At 38.6% G+C, this 21226-nt stretch overlaps 1 long non-coding RNA gene across 2 annotated transcripts in view; it reads right to left on the bottom strand.

Annotated features, from left to right (window-relative positions):
• Positions 1–21226, bottom strand: part of LOC308341308 — a 198386-nt gene that overhangs the window by 127441 nt on the left and 49719 nt on the right. Inside the window, exons 2-4 of one of the 2 annotated variants that reach the window (XR_013966705.1) lie at positions 15811–15923; positions 9752–9841; positions 6962–7136 (exon numbers count right to left, since the gene is read on the bottom strand). The exons of the other annotated variant lie outside the window; for it this stretch is intronic. This is a non-coding gene — a long non-coding RNA (uncharacterized lncRNA). The remainder of the gene's footprint in view (positions 1–6961; positions 7137–9751; positions 9842–15810; positions 15924–21226) is intronic. 2 annotated transcript variants of the gene reach the window in all.

Genomic DNA, 21226 nt, shown 5'->3' with positions numbered 1-21226 from the left:
AAAAAAGGAGTTGAAAAAAGGAACAGAACATCCAAAAGCAGTAGGACAAAATCAATTTAACATACATGTAATTGGAAACCCAGAAAGAAGAAAGAGAACAGGGGAAAGAGCTATTTGAAAGAATTACGGTTATGAATTTTCCAAAACTAGTGTAACAATTAATACACAAACCACACACACAGACACACACAGACACACACATAGAGGGAGAGAGAGAAAAAAAAATAGAAAACCAATTACAAAGAGAAAATTTTGAAGGAATGCAAAGAAAGAAGACATACTACATGTGGAAGAATAAAGGTAAGAATTATAGCAAACTTCGTGTCAGAAACCATGCAAGCCAGAAAACAATGGAATGATATCTTTAAAGTATTAAAAGGGAAGAAAAAAAACCTGTCATCCTGAGATCCTATACCTAATTAAAATACCTATCAAAACTGAAGGAGAAATAAGAACTTTTTCAGAAAAGTAAAGATGGATAAATTATCATTAGCAACCTAGTGGTTGGTTATACTACAATGAAATGCTAAAGAATGTTCTTCAGGAAAAGTCAATGCCACACAAAAACTTGGAATTATACAAAGAAATGAAGAATATTGAAAATGGGATAAATTAAGATGAACACAAAATTTTTTCTTTTATTTTTAGTAGTTCTAAAATTGGCTGCCTAAGGCAAAAACTATAGTGTGGGGATGCCTGGATGGCTCCGTTGGTTAAGCAACTGCCTTTGGCTCAGGTCATGATCCTGTAGTCTCAGAATCGAGTCCCGCATTGGGCTCCCAGCACCACGGGGAGTCTGCTTCTCCCTCTGACCTTCTCCCCTCTCATGCTCTCTCTTGCTGTCTCTCCCTCAAATAAATAAATAAAGTCTTAAAAAAAAAACTGTAGCGTGAATTGTGTGCTTATAGTATTCAGAAAAGTAAAACATATGTCAACAATAGCCCAAAAATTAGAGAAAGGAATTGGGAATATACTGTCGTAAGGTCCTCACACTATGTTAAGCTGTATAACATAATTTAAACACAGGGTCTAACTGACTAAATATATATAGTAAACTCTATAGTCATCAATAGAGACAATATTCTGGGCCATAAATCAAATCTTAATGAAAGACTTGAAATCTTGCAAAATATATTCCCTGAGCATAATTAAGTAAGCTGAAAATCAATGACAGATATCTGGAAAAATCCTAAAATGCTAACAAAGAAACAATATGCTTCCAAACCCCTGAGTGAAAGTGGAAGTCACAAAGGAAATAAAAGAAAATTTTAAATTGAATGAAAATGAAAACACAGTATATCAAAATGTGTGGGATGAGCCTAAAGTAGTACTTAAGTGAAATTCATAGTACTTAATACTCATATTAGAAAAGAAGAAAATTTCAAGTCAGTAGTCCAAGCTTTCAATTTCAGAACTAGAAAAAGAAGAGCAAAATAATCCCAAACCAAGCATAGGGAAAGATATAATAAGGAAAGGAGAAGAAATCAAACTGAGAATGATAATTGGTAATCTACTATTCTTATATTCCTTATATATAGTCTTATATTCCTTACAACTATCTTTATATGAATTAATCTCTCATTACTCCAATCCTCTGCTATAGTCAACAATTCTTTTTATTTAACTTTTCCTTTCCAAATTACTAATTACTGTGTGGTTTCTGTTTCCTGATTGGATACAGACTAATGCAATTATACTTCATTCTTCCTCAGAACCAGTGGTTTGAGTAACACATGAAAGGTTTTGTACTACCTTCCTCTGAGGATCATCATACCACCTCACTGCAAAGCCCACAAATCCCACTTTAAAAAGGAGGGGGAATCTATTTCTTTTCTTGTCATGCAAGAAAATGTGAATATGGCACCTGCATAAAATACGTGAGTCAGACACCCAAAGAAGCTTGCAATTTTCCTTTGCCCCTTGAAAAGAAGGCAGAATAGACAGAGCACTTATGCCTCCAACCAATTTTTCATTAAATCCCCCCCTTGGGACTGTGTAGGCTGGGGAAGAGAATTGTTCAATATATGAATAAATCTTCCCATGGAGAGAGAAGCACAACAGGAGAGCCAAATTCCCGATTGTTCATTTCACATGCCACCTAAGACTTCATTACAAGACTGCATTTCTTTCCAAACTTAAAAAACAAAAAAACCTGAAATTCCGTGCATAGTCTTCTCAAATCCCATGTGACTTTTTTATATGCTGAATATTTCAATACCATACACTTTCGCATTGAGAGGCTTATTCCTTGATCCCTACCTGATTGAAGTTAGAAGATAAGACCAGAGTCCACAAAAATAATGAGATTAGGAAAGAGAGAAAGGAAAAAATAATTCACTTTTTATGCTGACTCATTTGAATTTGACATGCTCGAAAAATTCTGACTGGCTAATCAACAGATTTGGGGGGTAAATGGTAGAATCATGAAACTATAGACTACAGATAAGGAATTCATTTATTCATTCAGAATTCATTTATTCATATTCATTGACACTTGAACATCCCACAGAATTCCCGCTATGTGAATATCTCACATCATAGGAAACACAGTTATCAATACCACACTCTATTCTATATGTAGACAACTGATTGTTAGAAAGTCTCTTCTATTTACTTTGAACTGAAGTCCATTACCATTGTTTCTCATTTTATTCCTTGGGTTTATACAGAAGAGGTCTAATTCATTTTTAGTATAATGGTCTTTCAAACAGCTACAGATTTCTGCCATGTTCTCCTTTACCACATTTTCTTTGTACCTTTGGTAATGAAAAAACTTTGGTTTGCTCCCAGAATGAGGCTCACACAGCTAAGTTAGTGATTTCTCATCAGAAATGAGATAAGACTGGGTTCTCCTCACCTTCCCACCTCAAGTGATGAGAAACTGAACACCCAGGTCCAACTTCACTAGAGTCAGAGGGAAGTGAACACAAACCATCTGTTGAGAATTTCCTCTGAGCAGAAGACCCCTCTGCCCAGAAATGCTTCCTTCTTCCCAGAGGACCCATGAGAGTCCCAGAACTTTTGAGATTCCTATACTTCTGGATACTGAGCCTGTGATCTGAGATCTGGTCAAGATTTTTACGAGGGACCTCATGGTAAAAGACTAACATATTGAATATGAAGATGTGAAGAAAGACATTTTACACTGACATTTTACACTTTTTCTAATGATCTTCTCAATTCAAGTAGCTCATTTCCTGATATGCCCCAATAAAAATTATTTGTCTCTTAAGATGTCAAGGTAAACATTGATAGCATACTATTTGCAGAAGCTGGTTAGAATACAGATGCAAGGTTAAGTCTCAAGTTCAAAGACCCAGCATTTTTCATGCAATCCACGAGAGTGGGCATTGCATGCTAAAACTTGCATGAGGTTCTGCACCAGTAAAGAAAAGATGAAATTATTTCAGTTCCCACAGAAAATGACTGAAAAAGTTCTTCAGTGGAATCTGGAATTTAGAGTTTATATTTGGGGTCTTCCAGACTAATCTCAGTTCTGGGAGACCTCTGTCACTTGCTTCCAAACTCCAATATAATCCTATGTCTTATTCTTTAAATGTCCTAAATGTCTAGTGTTGATTGATATTACACAATACACACTGTTTAAGTTAACATATATATCTCTCAGAGGAAGTTCAAAATAAAAAATAACCACCAGTTGTGTTTGTTTGGTGAAGTAGTATAGCTGGAACAGATGATAGCAAAACCTAAAGCTGGCCTAGATTATGGAAATAAGTACCAGCTTCATGGACAAGCCCCTCCTTTACATTGGGAGGAAGGGCAATATATTACAATACAAGGCAGCAGATGCTACGTGCCAAGATAACTACATACACAAGAAGGGAGGTATCCTTGTGGGATCCAGCAGATAGGGAAAGCCTCCTGGGAAATGTAGGCTTATCCTGAGCCCATGAAGTAAAAGTAAGATCTAGATAAATGAAAAGAAGAGAACAAGTCATTTCAAGTGGTAGGGATGGTACAATCAAAATGGAGGCAGGAATGTGCTGAGTATTTCCATTAAACACCAGACTCCAACTGGACTGGAAAGAATGAGTCAGTGAGACATAAGTATAGAAGGTAGGCAGGTCAAGGCCAGAAGGTAGTGTCTTTTAAAAAATTCAATTTAGAGGAGTTTCCATAAGAAAGAGTATTTTAGACTAAAATTAACAACAACAAAACCAGATGCTGACAAGGGTGCAAAGAAAGGAGAATCCTTTTGCACTGTTGGTGGAAATGCAAACTGGTGCAGTCACTCTAGAAAACAGTATGGAGGTTCCTCAAAAAGTTAAAATTAGAACTACCCTATGATCCAGCAATTGCATTACTAGATATTTACCATACAAAATCAAAAATACTAAATCAGAGGAATACATGCACCCCAATGTTTAAAGTAGCATTATCTACAATGGCCAAACTATGGAAATAGCCCAAGTGTCTCTTGATGGATGAACGGATAATGAAGATGTGGTATTGACTTTATACTTGCATGAAAGAGACATTCCATGTTTAAACCACCAATTTTAAAAAATTTTAAATAAACCAATTATTTCAGGGCAGATTAACTTGTCATTTTATTGAAGTTAACTTCAGTCAAACTGTGTTGGCCTATGTGAGAATACATCTGGATATATACGAAATCAACTAAATTATGTTGAAATTGCAAATGGTTACCTTTGAGTGTTATATTATGTTCCCATTGTTTGTTCTAAAATAATAAAAGTTGTATCTTTAAAAAAAAAAAGAAAATGGAGAAGCAGCAGCAGCTGTGGTGTGTGTGTGTATATATATACATACATACACAATGGAATATTACTTGGCCATAAAAAAGAATGAAATCTTGCCATTTGCAACAACATGGGAGAAGTTAGAGACTATTATGCTAAATAAAATAAATCATAGAACAACAAATACCATACGATTTCACTCATATGTGGAATCTAAGAAAAAAAACAAATAAGCAAAGGGGATAAAGAAAGAGAAGCAAACCAAGAAACTCTTAACTAGAAAGAACAAATTGATGGTTGCCATAAGGGAGGTGGGTAGAATTATAGGTTAAATAGGTGATGGGGATTGAGGCATGAATGTGTTGTGATAAGCACAGGGTGATGTATGGAAGTGTTGAATCACTGTACTGACACCTGAAACTAATATTACACTGTATGTTAACCTGGAATTTAAATGAAAACTTAAAAAATAAAAGTAGACATTGCTTACCAAAAAAAAAAAAAAAAGAAGAAGAAAAGAAAAGAAAGGAAAGGAAAAAGTATTTTTATCATTGGCATGATTTAGAATCACTGGTGCATACTAATTTTTTTAAGATTGATTTATTTGAGGGAGAGAGAGAGCACGTGCACATAAGCAAGGGAGGTGCAAAGGAAGAGGGAGAGGGAGAGAATCTCAAGCAGACTGCAGGCCGAGAAGGGAGTCTGGTACAGGACTCCATCTCACCACCCTGAGATCATGACCTGAGCCGACACCAAGAGCCAGATGCTTAACTGACTGAGCCGCCCAAGTGCCCCTGGTGTATAGTGATTTTTTTTTAAAGTAGACTGATTTTTTTTTAACTGGTTGAGAAGCAGCATGCTTTATTGGGGAGAGGAGACTGATTTTAGTTGGTATTGTTACTGTGTTTAAACTCTCTACATTATGAGCACTGAGTAGTGATGTATGGAACTATTGAATCACTACATTGTACACCTGAAACTAATATAACACTGTGTGATAACTATACTGAAATTAAAATTAAAAACTTTATAAAATAAAATAAAAATAAACTCTCTACAGGCACTGCATCTCCTTTTTGCCTGTGCCCAGGAGCTGACTGCTTCCCTTTCCCCTGTAGTACCACTCTGGTTTAGAATATATTATAGAAACTTTACTATGAAATATGGTGCTAATTTGTTTTACATACTTCTCCCCCTCCCCATCTCTCTTTCTCTCTTTTTCCCTCTCTGTAAGTACTTACAGTTTTCTAGGCATAGGCTAAACCTTTTACATACATTATCTCTCTTAATCCCGGAGCAATCCTAGAACTATTATGATCCCCACTTTATAAATGAGGAAACAAGACAGAAAAGTTAATTGGCTTGCCCAAACTGACAATGCCAATGAGTCAAAGTCAGACATCTCTAGTACTAAGGTGCAGTTCCTTAGCCAGTTTCCTTATTTTAGTTGTCATCAATAGTTAGTAGTTTTACAACTACCTGCAGCATATTCAGAACACGTTTTTAAGCCATTATTGCTCCTTGAGCTTTTCTCACACATTCTCTGCTGCCACCATCTGGACTCTTGTAAAACTTTCAAGCTCTTCTCAAGTCATTTTCAGCCTTACCAGTTTTGCATTCCCTTGAAAAAGGGCTGAAATTTGTGTGGACTTGATTTATCGTCCTTAAAAATTCCTAATCTTATCAATTGACTCTTTTACTTCTCTGCAATGTGTTAGGGTCATAAAGAGATTAAAATGGGAATTAATTGGCTAATAAACTGTGCTGGCAAAAGAGAAATCCATAGCAAATCAGCTGCTGTGCCAAATGCTGCAGGGGGAATGGGTCAGTTCTGGATTCAGAGAGAAAAGTGTGCTGGATGCATTTTTTCCCCCGGTTGACTGTGGGAGCCATGAATTAACAAGTAAGGGAAGGGAAGGAAACATAGCAAATCTAAGGCCATCAAGAAGAGGTTCAAAGGGCAAGGGAGTTACTGGCAGAGATTTAGCACACCAGCCATCAACTTCAAAAGGCTGATGGCCCTAATCCTGTGAAACATAAAACGTGCTCACGTTTTTAAGAATGGGAAAAACAATCATACCCTTGCCAAGTCCTCTCTGTGATCTGGTTTCCTCAGCCAGTCTCTACCTGACTGTGTATTACAATCACTGAGTGTGTATTAAACGCTATTCTCCCTCATGGGGAAGGGAGGAGAGAGAAGCAGAAACAGAAGCGTGCATGTTAGGAGGACAACTTACCGATACGGAAAGAGCAGGAGACAGGGAATTCGCAGTCCTCTCTTCGATCTGGCCTCCCTGGCCTCCGCCTGTTCACGAGCAGTTCAGTTTCATCTCTAAGCACCTTCTCACTTCTCCCACCTCAATTTCCTCCTTTGAGCGTAAAACCTTATTGTCATAATGAGATTTTGGAACACTGAGGATGGAAGAGAAGGCATCAGACGTTTAGCGCCTACTCCTTTCCAGGCACCATGCAGGGTTCTTCAAATCCATTGCTTCATTTCATGAATCCACAATAACACTATAGAGATCCTTACCCTTATTTTATGGTTGAGGAAACTAAAAGCTTATGAGCTGAGAGTTCAGGTAAGCTGACCAAAATCATGCAAGCTGGTGGCTAACGCTTTCATGATTCAAATCAGGATTTACTTAAATGTGTGAAAAAAATGAATGAAGTCAAGAAAGAAGTACATTCTTCTCTAATTTAACAAAATAGACATTTTAACTTACTATATATTTCATTTCTCACTAATCATGGGGACTAAAATTTGGTTCCACTTGAAGCCACCTACAAAAAATTCATGTAGGGGCACCTCGGTGGCTCAGTTGGTTAAGCGGCTGCCTTCGGCTCCGGTCATGATTCCAGGGTCCTGGGATCGAGCCCCGCATCGGGGTCCCTGCTCAGCAGGGAACCTGCTTCTCCTTCTCCCTCTGCCTGCCGCTCTGCTTACTTGTGCTCTCTCTCTATCTCTCTGTCAAATAAATAAAATCTTTATTAAAAAATTCATGTAATAAGGGACGCCTGGGTGGCTCAGTTGGTTAAGCGGCTGCCTTCGGCTCAGGTCATGATCCCAGCGTCCTGGGATCGAGTCCCACATCGGGCTCCTTGCTCAGCAGGGAGCCTGCTTCTCCCTCTGCCTCTGCCTGCCTCTCTGTCTGCCTGTGCTCACTCTCTCTGACAAATAAATAAATAAAATCTTTAAAAAAAAAAAATTCATGTAATAATAGTTACTACACACCCAGCACTTCCTAGGTGTCAGGCACTATTCTAAATACTTAAACCAGTTAATCCTCACAACAATGCTATGAAGTAGGGACTATCACTGAACCCATTTAACAGATAAGGAATGTGAAGACCTGAGAGGTGAAAGAACTTGTCCAAGATCCCAATTAGTAAATATGGAGCAGAAGGTTTGACTCCACTGGCTTCCAGAGTCTGTGCTCCTATAGCCAGTGCCCTCTAGCACCTCTTCAGTTCACACACCCACACACACCCCCTTCATATATATGCACACGTGTGTATATACACACAGTCTGACTTATTTCTTACACAAACAAGTGGAGCTATAAAGACAATAGATTCCACGCTCAGATGTTCTGGAACGCATCCAGTTCTCTCCATCCAATGTAACACTCCCGCTCTGTCTACCTAATGGGAAGTCAGAGATATAGAGAAGCTGACTAAGATAAGGTTTACAACCACCAGGGCTGGAATTCATAAAAACCTCTCAGAAAAGTGAAGACATTTGTCTCGGAATTTCCATAGTTATAGCTGTAGTCTATCACCTTGCTAGGCTGCCATAACCGAGTGCCACAGCCACAGAATGGCTTAACAACAGAAATTTATTTTCTCACAGCTCCGGAAGCTGGAAGTCCAAGATTAAGGTGCTGTTGGGATTGATTTCTTCAGAGGCCTCTCTCTCTTTGGTTTGTAGACGGCCATTGTCTCCATGTGTCTCCACGTGGCTTTTTCTTATAAGGACACGTTGGATTAGTCATGTTGGATTAGGGCCGACCCTAAAGACCCATTTTAATTATCTCTTTCAAGACCGTATCTCCAAATACATGCACATTCTGAGGCACAAGGGGTTAGGACTTCAACATACAAATCTGGGGGTTGGCAGGGAGAGAGGCATTCAGCTCATAACAAGTACTAAATAAAGAACCACATTCTAACAGTTCAGAAATTAATTATGCTCAGAATGATGTTTGATTTTTAGTGATGTCAATAAAATTTGTCTACATCAAGTGACTTATACTTAAACATCAATCATGTTTAAAATTGCCCTTTTATCTTTTCTCTCTACAACAAAGTGAATGACAAGCAATTTTAATACATGAACAAAACAAGACACAGAAATTCTTAACATTAATGATGAGAAATTATTTTTAAAGGGAAAGTATTAATTTTGAAAATATTTTTCCACTCTGCTGTGAGACTCAGCTGTCTCACAAAAAAAAAAGGTACTATATGTGATATTTTCAGAAATAAAGTTCTATTTCCTTCTATGATAATTCTCATCATAATTTAAAATCTGCAGTTTAAACTATACAATAAAAAACATACTTGGGGGGCACCTGGGTGGCTCAGTGGGTTAAAGCCTCTGCCTTCGGCTCAGGTCACGATCCTAGGGTCCTGGGATTGAACCCCACATCAGGCTCTCTGCTCTGCAGGGAGCCTGCTTCCTCCTGTCTGTCTCTGCCTGCCTCTCTGCCTACTTGTGATCTCTCTCTGTCAAATAAATAAATAAAATCTTAAAAAAAAAAAAAGAAGAAGAAGAAGAAGCACCTTAATAAATTTCTGGGTGATTTGCTCACTTCTACAGTTAGTCCCAATGTCAACAACTTGTCAACAAGCAAAGTTGGCAAATACCTAAGTGCAACTAATGAGTAGCTTAGGAATCTTGGTTGTCTATAAAATTGTGTCAAACTAGATTTAACTTGAAAAAAAAATGAAGTTAAAGCCAAAAAAACACTGAGAAAAGACTTTTCAAAAGAATACAAATGCAAAATCATTCACTAGCTACTTACTATGTGTGTGGTAGGCACTGTGTAAGACACTGCACGCTAAGCCAACCTTTCCTAAAACTAAAGGTCTTTGTTCATCAGATAAAAAGTGACCTGTGGAGAAAAATCAGGAGAATTTAATCAGGCAACATTTGAATCCACTATGATAAATATCTTAGTCTGCATTTCTAAGAGAAAGTAACTATTGGCACTTAGAATTAGCAGAACTCGTTAAAGGTCTTTTGAATTCAAAACTGAATAAATATTAAAAAGATAAATAAAAGGAACAGAAAGTTGAATTAATAATTATACTCTGATTCTTCCATAATGAACTAATTATGACCTACTCCAATACTGTAAAAAGGTTTAATTCCTTTTTAAAGATTAAGTGAGAAATAAGTACAAGAAAAATTATAATTAAGGGCAGATGAAAACCATCCTATTTCCTAAATTACCAAAAACTGCATATCACCACCAAGGTGTTCATTAAATCATTGAATTACATGTTATTGTAGCCAAGCTTCAGTTACACAACTTAGTGAACAAAGTATTCAGATCATTTGCCCTACCTCTTTTTTTTCTAATAACAATTTTTTGAGCAGGTCACAAATCAGCATTGTCAAAATGGAAAAATAAATTTTTAATATATGGAATTATTTGAATTTGTAATTTATTAACCACTCTGATAGAATGTTCACTTTTCTTGGAAACTGAACCTTGGGTAATGGCTAATTAAGGTTTGGTCCATGCTCATTATTCATGACCATCACTAGGGTTAATACAGATAACCCATAGTTTCCTCTGTTTTCAAAGTACTGTTTTTAAACATCTCGAAATATCATAGAAGAGTTTTGACCTTCACTCAAACTTCTATATTGGATCACCCGAGATATTTATGTAATCGTAAAGTGTCCCACATGATTCTTTCAAAATTCAAAATGAGTTGTTTGAAGTTTGGCATTATAGACAATCTGGGTTTTTTAATATTAATTTTTTTAATTTGAGAGAGGGAAAGAAAGAAGTGGGGGTGGGAAGGGGCCGAGGGAGAGGGAGAACCTCAAGCAGACTCCATGCTGAGTGCAGAGCTGGACGGGGACTCGATCTCACGACCCTGAGACCATGACTCCAGTTGAAATAAAAAATCAGACCCTTAACCGACTTAGTCACCCAGGTGCCCCACAGACAATCTGTTTTGAAAGCAGTTGTTCGATTTAAAGATTTTTGCGAAAGAGGCCAACTCTTTCCACATTAGCACCAGGTCCCAGACCCCCAGTCAGATGGCTGGAGTGAGCCATAATCCCACTTGGAACTTCAGCCAGTGATAACTTCTCTAATCTAAAGACTGACATAAACACATTGTCTTCTTATTTTTCTGGCCCTTGGAGTTATTTCTCTTTCGTGACAGAAAGAGAGCTTTGAACTCTGCCAGAATTGATCCATTTCACCTATTTTATGAGAAAAGCAAAATCAACAAAGCTTCGCTTGTTACTCCACCACCACCTGTGTTTTCGGGAACAGCAGTCACTCCAACATTTCTTAGATCCGAACGACACAGTGAAGTAACTTCCCAATAAGCCGGCCTCTAAATTTCATCTTGCTCTGAGCGTAAAAGAATAAGGAGCTCAGTGATGCTGGCATAAGACTCCTGACCACCAGGAAGGAACCCTTAGAGCCTGGCCGTCACTTGATTACTGGGTTCGAGACTGATAAATGGCTTCTCGCACACCCTTTAAGAGTAAATCTTGAGGTTTTTGCCAGGCAAACCTGCCAAGCTAGCTATGGAAGGATCAACATGTGAAAGGATATGTATATCTTAGCTGGTTTTCTTGAAGAGAATGAAAAGATGGAGTGGGGGGCGGAATTGGAAGCAACATCCCATTTCTCTCCACTATATTGCCAAGTTTCTAAAACAACACTTTCCCATATTATTCCTCCTCTTGTAACCTGGCCCCTGGCCCCACCCACTGGGGGTCTGAGAGTCATCAGACACTTTCTTGTTTTCAAATCTAATCGTTTCTCCTCAGCTCTGCCTCAGCTTCTGTCATGTTGGACATTGTAGACCCATCTATTAAAATCCCCCTTTTCAATGGCTGCCATCTCCCTGTTTTTTTCTCTTTTCCCTCATTCTTGCTCTACACTCTTTCCCCTGTAAGGGATTAGCACACGTGCTAACTCTTTGGAATATAAAAATATTCTACCTCCATGTAAAGCAGTCAAGAGTGTGGTATTTATGAATCAGTTTCTAAAAACAGACTCACTTGAACTTGATTCCCAATTGCACCATTTACTGTGGATACATACAATAATGTGTATGTGCAAATGCAGATCATAATAATTGTGCCATTTTTTTAGGTTTGGAAAAACTCAATTAATTACCATTTAAAACATATTTTCATATAGCATAAGAGTTTTTAAATAAATATTAGTATGATTTCTAATTCTAGTGGTCTTTGGAAGATAAAATTAGAAACGGATAGCACCATAGATCTTAATCAGAAGACAACCAAGTGACAGTTGAATTGCAATTTGCTTGAACAGAATTACAAATTTAGGGAGGTAGGAAAGACTACTGAGTCCAGGGGTCAGTAAGCTAGTGCCCCGAGGACAGACACAGTCTACCACCTGTTCTTGTAAATAAAGAATTCATGGAACAAAGCCATGCCCGTTCATTTATGTTTTGTCTATGGCTGCTTTTATGCTTCAACAGCAGCACTGACTAATTATAAAAGAGACTATATGGCCTGCAGAGCCTAAAATATTTTACAGAATAGGTTTGCTAACCCCTCCTCCATTCTAACCCCCATCATTTTCCTAATGAGAAGATTAAATACAATCACATGATTCTGAAATTGCTAAGAAACTTCCTAATGTATCATCTTGGTTAGTTTGCAGGAAACTTAATATGTATGCAGACTGTTTACCGATGGAAATAAAACCTGCTTCATTAGCATGTTTTGTTGTTTCTGTGACACAATTATAGTTGCCAGGAGTCCCACAGAATGTGGGATTTATTCTGACACTATATATCTAGTACTTGCTCCGTGAAAAGAAAGCATTTCCCATTAGGACCAGAAAAACAGAGGTTCAAGGGAAAACCGCATAAGCTCATGCCAAAGGCTGAACCATTCCTTAATATTAAGAAAGGCTTCTGCACAAGGTAGGAGCGTCCAATTGCTGTAGAAACTTCTCTCCTCTGGAAACTGATGACCAGAATGACCCCAGAAGCAATTTTGTATTCTCATGAGATGGCTTGTATACACAATTTTGTATATCTCATGAGATAGCTCTGGGAAAGAGCAGTGGGTCCTCAGAAAGGTTAGTATGTTGTCTGTTTCCTGGGAACTACTTGCAGAGGTTCCAAGGAGCTGATGCAACTGGACACAAAGCAGGAAGAGGGTCAGACCATGGCATTGCATCAGTGGCTACAGAGGGCATCCACGGATTGTCCAGAAAGAGGAACATTTCATGGTTGAAGCTTTGGTTTGTTTCTATCATATTCGTGTGCACTCCCTCATGCCATATGACCACCACAGAGAGAAGCCACTCTTGGGGATCCCAAGAGTAAAGCTTAGCTTCCACCTAAAATTCTCAAGTGTCAGATGCAAACCTCACAGGGGCGTGAGCAAGGCAGAGAAAAAGAAAACACCACTTTTCTTTTGGAGAGACCAGCTCTATTTTCCTTCCTGGCACAGGAAATGGCACTTACTCTCCATTACTCTCCACGCTGAAGGGAGGCCGAGATAACCTGTGGATTTCGCTACTGGAAGACTTCCTGTGTGATCCCTTGGCTGTGGTTCTACAATCACCTACTTCAGGAGTGTGGTGGTTAAAAATGCTGACTTCGGGTTTCTGTACCAGACATTGTGAATCAGCATGTCTGTGTCTCACACCCAGGCGTATGCATTTTCAACAAGCTTCTAGCGCTACTCCACTGCAAGCTACGGTCTGGGAACTGAGGGTCTGTTGAAGAGAGAACTAGCACCAAATCTTTGAGCTCTGCCAAGGTCTAGCCTTGTGACTTTGAGTAATGGACTTAAAAGGAGCAGAATATAATCTACGCTGCTAGCCAAGAGGATTTATTCATTTTGAGAATAAGAGGGAAGAGCCCAGGGTGTGATGTCAGTGCAAAGTATAATTACCTGGAACAGATTAGTGAACTGAGCCAAAATGGCTAAATTGATCAAAGGCAGGGGTGTGCAGAAGGTTCCATGTTGGACAACATGGCCTTTTTTTTTTTTTTTTAAATATACTCAAGGCAAAGTATTCCAATTTTATAAAATGTTAGCTTTTAATGTTATTTTGTCACTTCTGTCTGTCCAGTAAATTTAATTGGGTAGACTAATGTCTAATATGCATTTTCATGAGAATGAAGAAAATCTCAGAAATAAACAATTTACCAAAGCTCTGTGTAGTCCTGCCTGTCGATATATTCTATACAATTAAAATGTCTGGGGGCAGAACTTGAGCTAACCCCACCGAGAAGCCATCTAAACATGTGACTGTGACTACAGACTAAACTAATGAATATTTTACTCTCACCAGCTGCTTCACAATCCTTCCCCTGCCTAAAAGCCGTGCGATCACAAAATCCAATCTCACCTTCTCTGGGGCTTTGTACCCCTGAATACACAAGAGCCAAAACGCTCTGCTATTTTACTTACAAAACAAAAGGCAGCAAAAGTGGCTGTAATTGAAGTGACTGCTGCCAAAGTCATTTGCTTTTCTGCTACGCCAGACAGTTCAAAGCTGGATCTGCTCTGCTGTCCACCCCGGTGCCGTAACAGCTCTTCGGACCAAGGATCTAAGTGGCCACAGATATAAAAGTAGGTAATGCTAAGAAGCAACATCCCCCCACACTCGTTTTTTTTTAAATATGCATTAAAAGATACATATATATATAGTAATAATATTAAATAACAGGTATTGATTATACGACGGATCTTTTAATACATCGTCCCACCTTATCTTCACAAGTGTATGAAGTAGATATTATTTCCATTTTACAGATGAGAAAAGTGAGAAAGAGCAGAAAATTGCAATGAATATCACAGTATGCATACTGAAAAATTAAATTAGGTAGTCAGCCCAGGCTTACTTGGTTCCAGATATCACAATTTTGACCACTACAACAAAATGGACTTCATGGCCTTGATGTAGCTGTCTCTGTCAGCAAACTAATCCTTGTTCAAAATGAATCAGATTTCTTTGTTAACCATTATTGTCAAGTTTCTTTAAAATCTAGGAATTATCTCTATGTAAGGGACTGTCTTTAAGGTATATAGTAAGGTGCTCAGCAAATATTTGTTGACTGAATGAATACCACAGTACTTAGAGGAATTGCCAGTTATTTTAAACCACAAATCCTCTTCCTTAAAACGAACATCTACCAGCATTATCTTCAAGCCACTGGCTTAAATTTGCAGTTCGTCACAGGTGAATTGTCACTAGTAGTAATTACAGAAACACCATTTATAAATTATTTACGTTTTTTTAGAATGTGAAGTTAGAAGGCAGTCCACCAGTAACCCTTACTTCTGACCAATTACAAACTCATGGGTCCTTAAGGCCATACTTAGTTTGAATAATTCGCTAGAAAAACTCACAGAACTCACTGGAAGCTTTTATCCTCATGGTTATGGTTTAAGATATAGACTAGTTTAGGGACGCCTGGGTGGCTCCGTCAGTTAAGTGTCTGCCTTTGGCTCAGGTCGTGATTCCAGGGTCCTGGGATCGAGTCCCGCATCAGGCTCCCTGCTTAGTGGGGAATCTGCTTCTCCCTCTGCTTGCTACTCACCCTGCCTCTGCTCTCTCTCTGTCTCTCTCTTTCTCACACACACACACACACACACACACATACAAACAAATAGATAAAATCTTAAAAAAAAAAAAAAAGATAGAGATTAGGTTACGTTACATGATACAGATTAAAGTCAGCCAAGAGAGGCACATAGGGCAAAATCCAGGAAAGTTTCAAACACAGGGCTTCATGTTGTCCTCTCTGCACTGAGCCACACACAGCATTACTTTTCCAGCAGCAACATATGCTGACACGTATGGAAAATCGCCAAACCAGGGGAGCTCACCCAAGCCTTGGCATCCAGAGTCTTGATTCAGGTTCTGTGGTTGACTGGCCATGTGGCTGACCTCAGTTTCCAGGTAGTCTGGGATCAAGCTGACGCTGTGTGACTCAAAGCTCCTGCAGTGAATAACATTAATAGACTATCCAGACATTCTGTCAGAGTATCTGGGAGTTCTGAGGCTGTGAAACCTCTGATATCCCATAACCTCCAGTCCCACAAGACTCCTCTCAGGCATGGCATTGCAAGAGTGTAGAGATTACCTCCCAGAAGCTGAGGGCAGGGGGCAGACCTCTCTTGGGCAAGGGTTATTCTTCACTACAGAGAGAGTTCAAAGAAAATCCAAGGTTTTGTTTTGTCTGTTTGTTTGTTTTAAAAATACTAGTTTCACTTACACTGATATATTTTCCAGTGTAGAAAACCCAGAGACCCAGTGATAGCTACGGGGCTGGGATGTGGATGTGAACATCATCTTCCAGGAATGTCGTTACTTCAGGAAACGTGATTTACAACTCTAGGTTTTGTCTCAGGCATGATCTCAGGGTGGTAGGACTGAGTCCCGCCTCGAGCCCCCCAAAGGGCTCCATGTTCAGTGAGAGTTGGCTTGAGATTCTATCTCTCCCTCTCCCTTTGCCCTCCCCTCTGTCTCTCTGTCTACCTCTCTGTCTCTCAGATAAATATACCTTAAAAAAAAAAAAAAAGGAAATAGAACTGACTTACACAGCAGCTGAGAACTACTGTATAAGCATCAATAGCATCAAATTACAATAGAAACCAACATGCAATAGTAACCCTTCCATGTAAGCATATCAGAGAATCTACAATACGGACATAGATCTTAGAGTGTCCTTAGTTTGGAATCCAGTCCAATAATTAGACTCTGAAGTTAGGCCTCTCCTACATGATTGTAGGAGGAAAATCAATCTTCCTCTTAATTCCACCCTTCTTTTCCTCCAGCTCATTTCAGATTCCTTGCTCTTCCTTCTTTTGCCTGCCAAGGAAACAGGTGGTTTGTCCATCTGGAACTCCAAGTTTTGCTCCATTCTGATCATTTCCATGTATGCTGAAATCTCAAAGGCTTACATCTTGTTCCAATTATTTCAATTATTGGGCTTTTGGGTTGAAAGCAACAGAAACTTAATGACAATTAATTTGGGCAAAAATTTTGGACCTAGACACACACACCCAGGGAAAATGCCATGTGATTTCTGTTGCATAAGCCACCTCGTGTGTGTTGCAACAGCCTCAACAAGCTAATGGACAGGCTAAATATGTATTTCTGGTCATTTGAACATCATGTTTTATAGTTGCCTCATCTCATCGGTCAAAATCTAGCACAGTTCACAAAAGAATTTTCTCTTTTGCCTATGCAACCCCAGTCCCTTAGATTTCATTGTCATTAATCAGCCTACACCTATTGGTTTCTCTATTCACATCACAGATTTTAATCTATGTGGCAGATAAATGCAATTATCATGAGAATTTAGACTAATTAGTCATATGTCAGGCATAAAGACCTTAATTTCAAATACCGCACTGTGCAGATCCAGACCTCTATCAGATTCTTTTAATAGATTCCAAGTGTCTATTGAAATATTCCATCTTTTTATTCATTTTGACCATCTTTTTCTTTATTTTTCAACACCTTAATCATGGTTGTTTTGAACTCCTTGCTAATTATATTCCATATTTATATCTTATCTAGGTCTTTTCCCCCCACCTTATCTCTTATTTATTAGTCACTTTTCCTGCTTCTTTGAATGCCTAAAGTTTTATATGATATGCTGGATGTTCTAAGTGATACATCATAGGTGCTTTGAAGTATGTCGTCTTCTAAAGAGCATTAAGTTTTTATCTGACAGACAAGTAAGTCTCTAGAGGATCACCCTCATCCTGCCATTTGATGTTAGTCTATGTTGGGGTGGGTCTATTTCACTTTTGCCCTTTCTCCTGGAGTCCAGCCCTTACTCCTACCATACTACTAATACTACATACTACATTCTCCTAACTTCTAGGACGTGGTATTTCAATGACAACAGTAAGCCCAGGGCATTTACTAGCTGGACCCAAACATTAATGTCTCCTCAGAGTTGTAAAAATTAAAAATCCTGATTATATTTAAGCCTCCCTGCATTTTTTTCTCTGTTCCAGCTCTTGAAATTTCATTCTGTGCATGCATAGCTTTATGAGTCAGCCAAAGACCCGATATGAATTTTTGTGTAGATTTTTGAGGGTCCTCTGTAGCTCTCTTCTAATACCCTAACCCTCAAATCCCAGTCACCATGATAACTCTAAACACCAGCCTGTTTCTTCTGATAGCAAAACTGCTGTTTTCAGCTTGGGCTCTATGACCCCACAGAGGGGTTTGGAAATTGCACTCGGGGAGAAATTAGGGTGAATACAGAACATAACTCATGCGTTTCCCTTAGCTCAGAGACCTTAGCCTTGCATTGTTGCTGCCCATTTCCTTCAAATCATTGTTTTATGTATTTTTCCACATTGATATACATTTTGGTGGGAAGAAAACTCTGATACAGGCTAATTAATCATGCCAAAATTTAAAGTCAGGCATAAAGTTCTTACATACAGTGTTAGGTACTCATGATTAATTTCAGCATTCTTTTATAGCCCCTTCTCTCCTCTCTTTCCATATCTTACTAATGATAATATAATAAAAGCATATTTCCAGGGGCACCTGGGTGCCTCAGTTGATTAAGCACCTGACTCTTGATTTCTGCTCAGGTCATGATCTCAGGCTCCTGGGATCAAGTTCCACATCAGGCTCCATGCTCAGCAGGCATCTGCTTTTCTCCCTCTCTCTCTACCCCACCCTCCCTCAAATGAATAAAGAAATCTTTTTTTTTAAAAAGGCACATTTCAGAGGAAGCAAGATGGTGGAGGATTAGCAGACTGAAACAGCATTAGTTCCCAGGAATTCAGCTAGATAGTTATCATATCATTCCAAACACCTACAGAATCAACAGGAGATAGAAGAGAAGAAGAGCAGCAATTCTAGGAACAGAAAATCTACTACTTTCTAAAAGGTCTCTTCTGACTTGGATAGTGTATATTTTTCTGGGATCTTTGCCACCTCTTATTATTTTATTCTCTCATTCATATATTCATATCTGGATAAAATGACAAGGTGTATAAACTCACCCCCCAAAAAAGAAGAGGCAGTACCAACATCTAGGGACATAATCAATATGGACATTGGCAATATGTCAGAACTAGAGTTCAGATAATTATCAAGGTGCTAACTGGGCTCAAAAAAAGGCATGGAAGATATTAGAGAATCCCTTTCTGGAGAAATAAAATCTCTTTCTGGAGAAGTAAAAGAACTAAAATCTAACCAAGTTGAAATCAAAAAGCTATTAATGAGGTGCAATAAAAAATTGGAGGCTTGGGGCACCTGGGTGGCTCAGTGGGTTAAAGCCTCTGCCTTCGGCTCAGGTCATGATCCCAGGGTCCTGGGATTGAGTCCCATATGGGGCTTTCTGCTCAGCAGGGAGACTGCTTCCTCCTCTCCCTCTGCCTGCCTCTCTGCCTACTTGTAATCTCTGTCTGTCAAATAAATAAATAAAATCTTTAAAAAAAAATGGAGGCTCTTACTGCTGGGATAAATGAGACAGAAGAAAGAATTAGTGATGCAGAAGACCAAATGACAGAGAATAAAGAAGCTGAGCAAGAGAGACAAACAACTACTGAACCACGAGGGAAGAATGTGAGAGATAAGTGATACCATAAGACAAAACAATATTAGAATAATCGGAATCCCAGAAGAAGAAGAAAGAGAGAGGGGGGCAGAAGGTATACTGGAGTAAATTATAGTAGAGAATTTCCCTAATTTGGAAAAGAGCACAAGCTTCAAAATCCAGGAAGCGCAGAGAACTCCCCCCAAAATCAATAAAAATAGGTCCACACCCCATCATCTAGTAGTAAAACTTACAAGTCTTAGTGACAAAGAGAAAATCCTGAAAGCAGCTCTGGACAAGAAGTCTGCAAAATACAATGGTAGAAATATTGGACTGGCAGCAGACTTAGCCACAGAGACCTGGTGGGCCAGAAAGAACTGGCATGATATATTCAGAGCACTAAACGGGAAAAATATGCAGCCAAGAATACTATATCCAGCTAGGCTGTCATTGAAAATAGAAGGAGAGATAAAAAGCTTCCAGGACAAACAAATATTAAAAGAATTTGCAAACACTAAACCAGCCCAACAGGAAATACTGAAAGGGTCTTCTAAGTAAAGAGACAGCCTAAAAGTAACACACCAGAAAAGAACAGAAACAATATACAGTAATAGTCATCTTACAGGCAATACAATGGCCCTAAATTCATATCTTTCAATAGTTACCCTGAATGTAAATGGGCTAAATGCCCCAATCAAAGACACAGGGTATCAGAATGGATAAAAAACAAGACCCATCAATATGCTCTCTACAAGAAACTCATTTTAGACCAAAAGACACCTTTAGATTTAAAGTGAGGGGGTGGAAAACAATTTACCATGCTGACGGACATCAAAAGAAAGCTGGGCTGGCAATCCTTATGTCAGATAAATTAGATTTTAAGCCGAAGACTATACTAAGAGATGAGGAAGGACACTATATCATACATAAAGGGTCTGTCCAACAAGAAGCTCTAACAATTTTAAATATCTATGCCCCTAACATGGGAGAAGTCACTTATATAAACCAATTAATAACAAAAATCAAAGAAATACATCAACAACAATATAATAATAGTAGGAGACTTTGACACCCCCCTCACTGAAATGGACAGATCACCTAAACAAAAGATCAACAAGGATATAAAGGCCTTAAATGACACATTGGACCAGATGGAAATCACAGATATATTCAGAACATACCATCCCAAAGCAACAGAATACACATTCCTCTCTAGTGCACATGGAAAATTCTCCAGAATAGATCACACCTAGGATAACAAATCAGGTCTCAAACAGCACCAAAAAATTGGGATCATTCCCTGCATATTTTCAGACCACAATGCTCTGAAGCTAGAACTCAATCACAAAAGGAAAAATGGAAAGAACTCAAATACATGGAGGTTAAAGAGCATCCGACTAAAGAATGAATGGGTCAACCAGGAAATTAAAGAAGAATTGAAAAAATTCATGGAAAAAAATGATAATGAAAACACAATTGTTCAAAATCTTTGGGACACAGCAAAGCCCGTCCTAAGAGGAAAGTATATGGTGATATAAACCTTTCTGAAGAAACAAGAAAGGTCTCAAGTACACAACTTAACCCTGCACCTAAAGGACCTAGAGAAAGAAGATGAAACAAAGCCTAAACCCAGCAGGAGAAGAGAAATCATAAAGATCAGACCAGAAATCAATGAAATAGAAACCAAAAGAACAGTAGAACACATCAATGAAACTAGGAGCTGGTTC

Source organism: Martes martes (assembly GCF_963455335.1).
Source record: "Martes martes genome assembly, chromosome: 4".
Classification (NCBI taxonomy): Eukaryota; Metazoa; Chordata; class Mammalia; order Carnivora; family Mustelidae; genus Martes; species Martes martes.
This window is presented reverse-complemented; position numbering and strand designations above follow the sequence as displayed.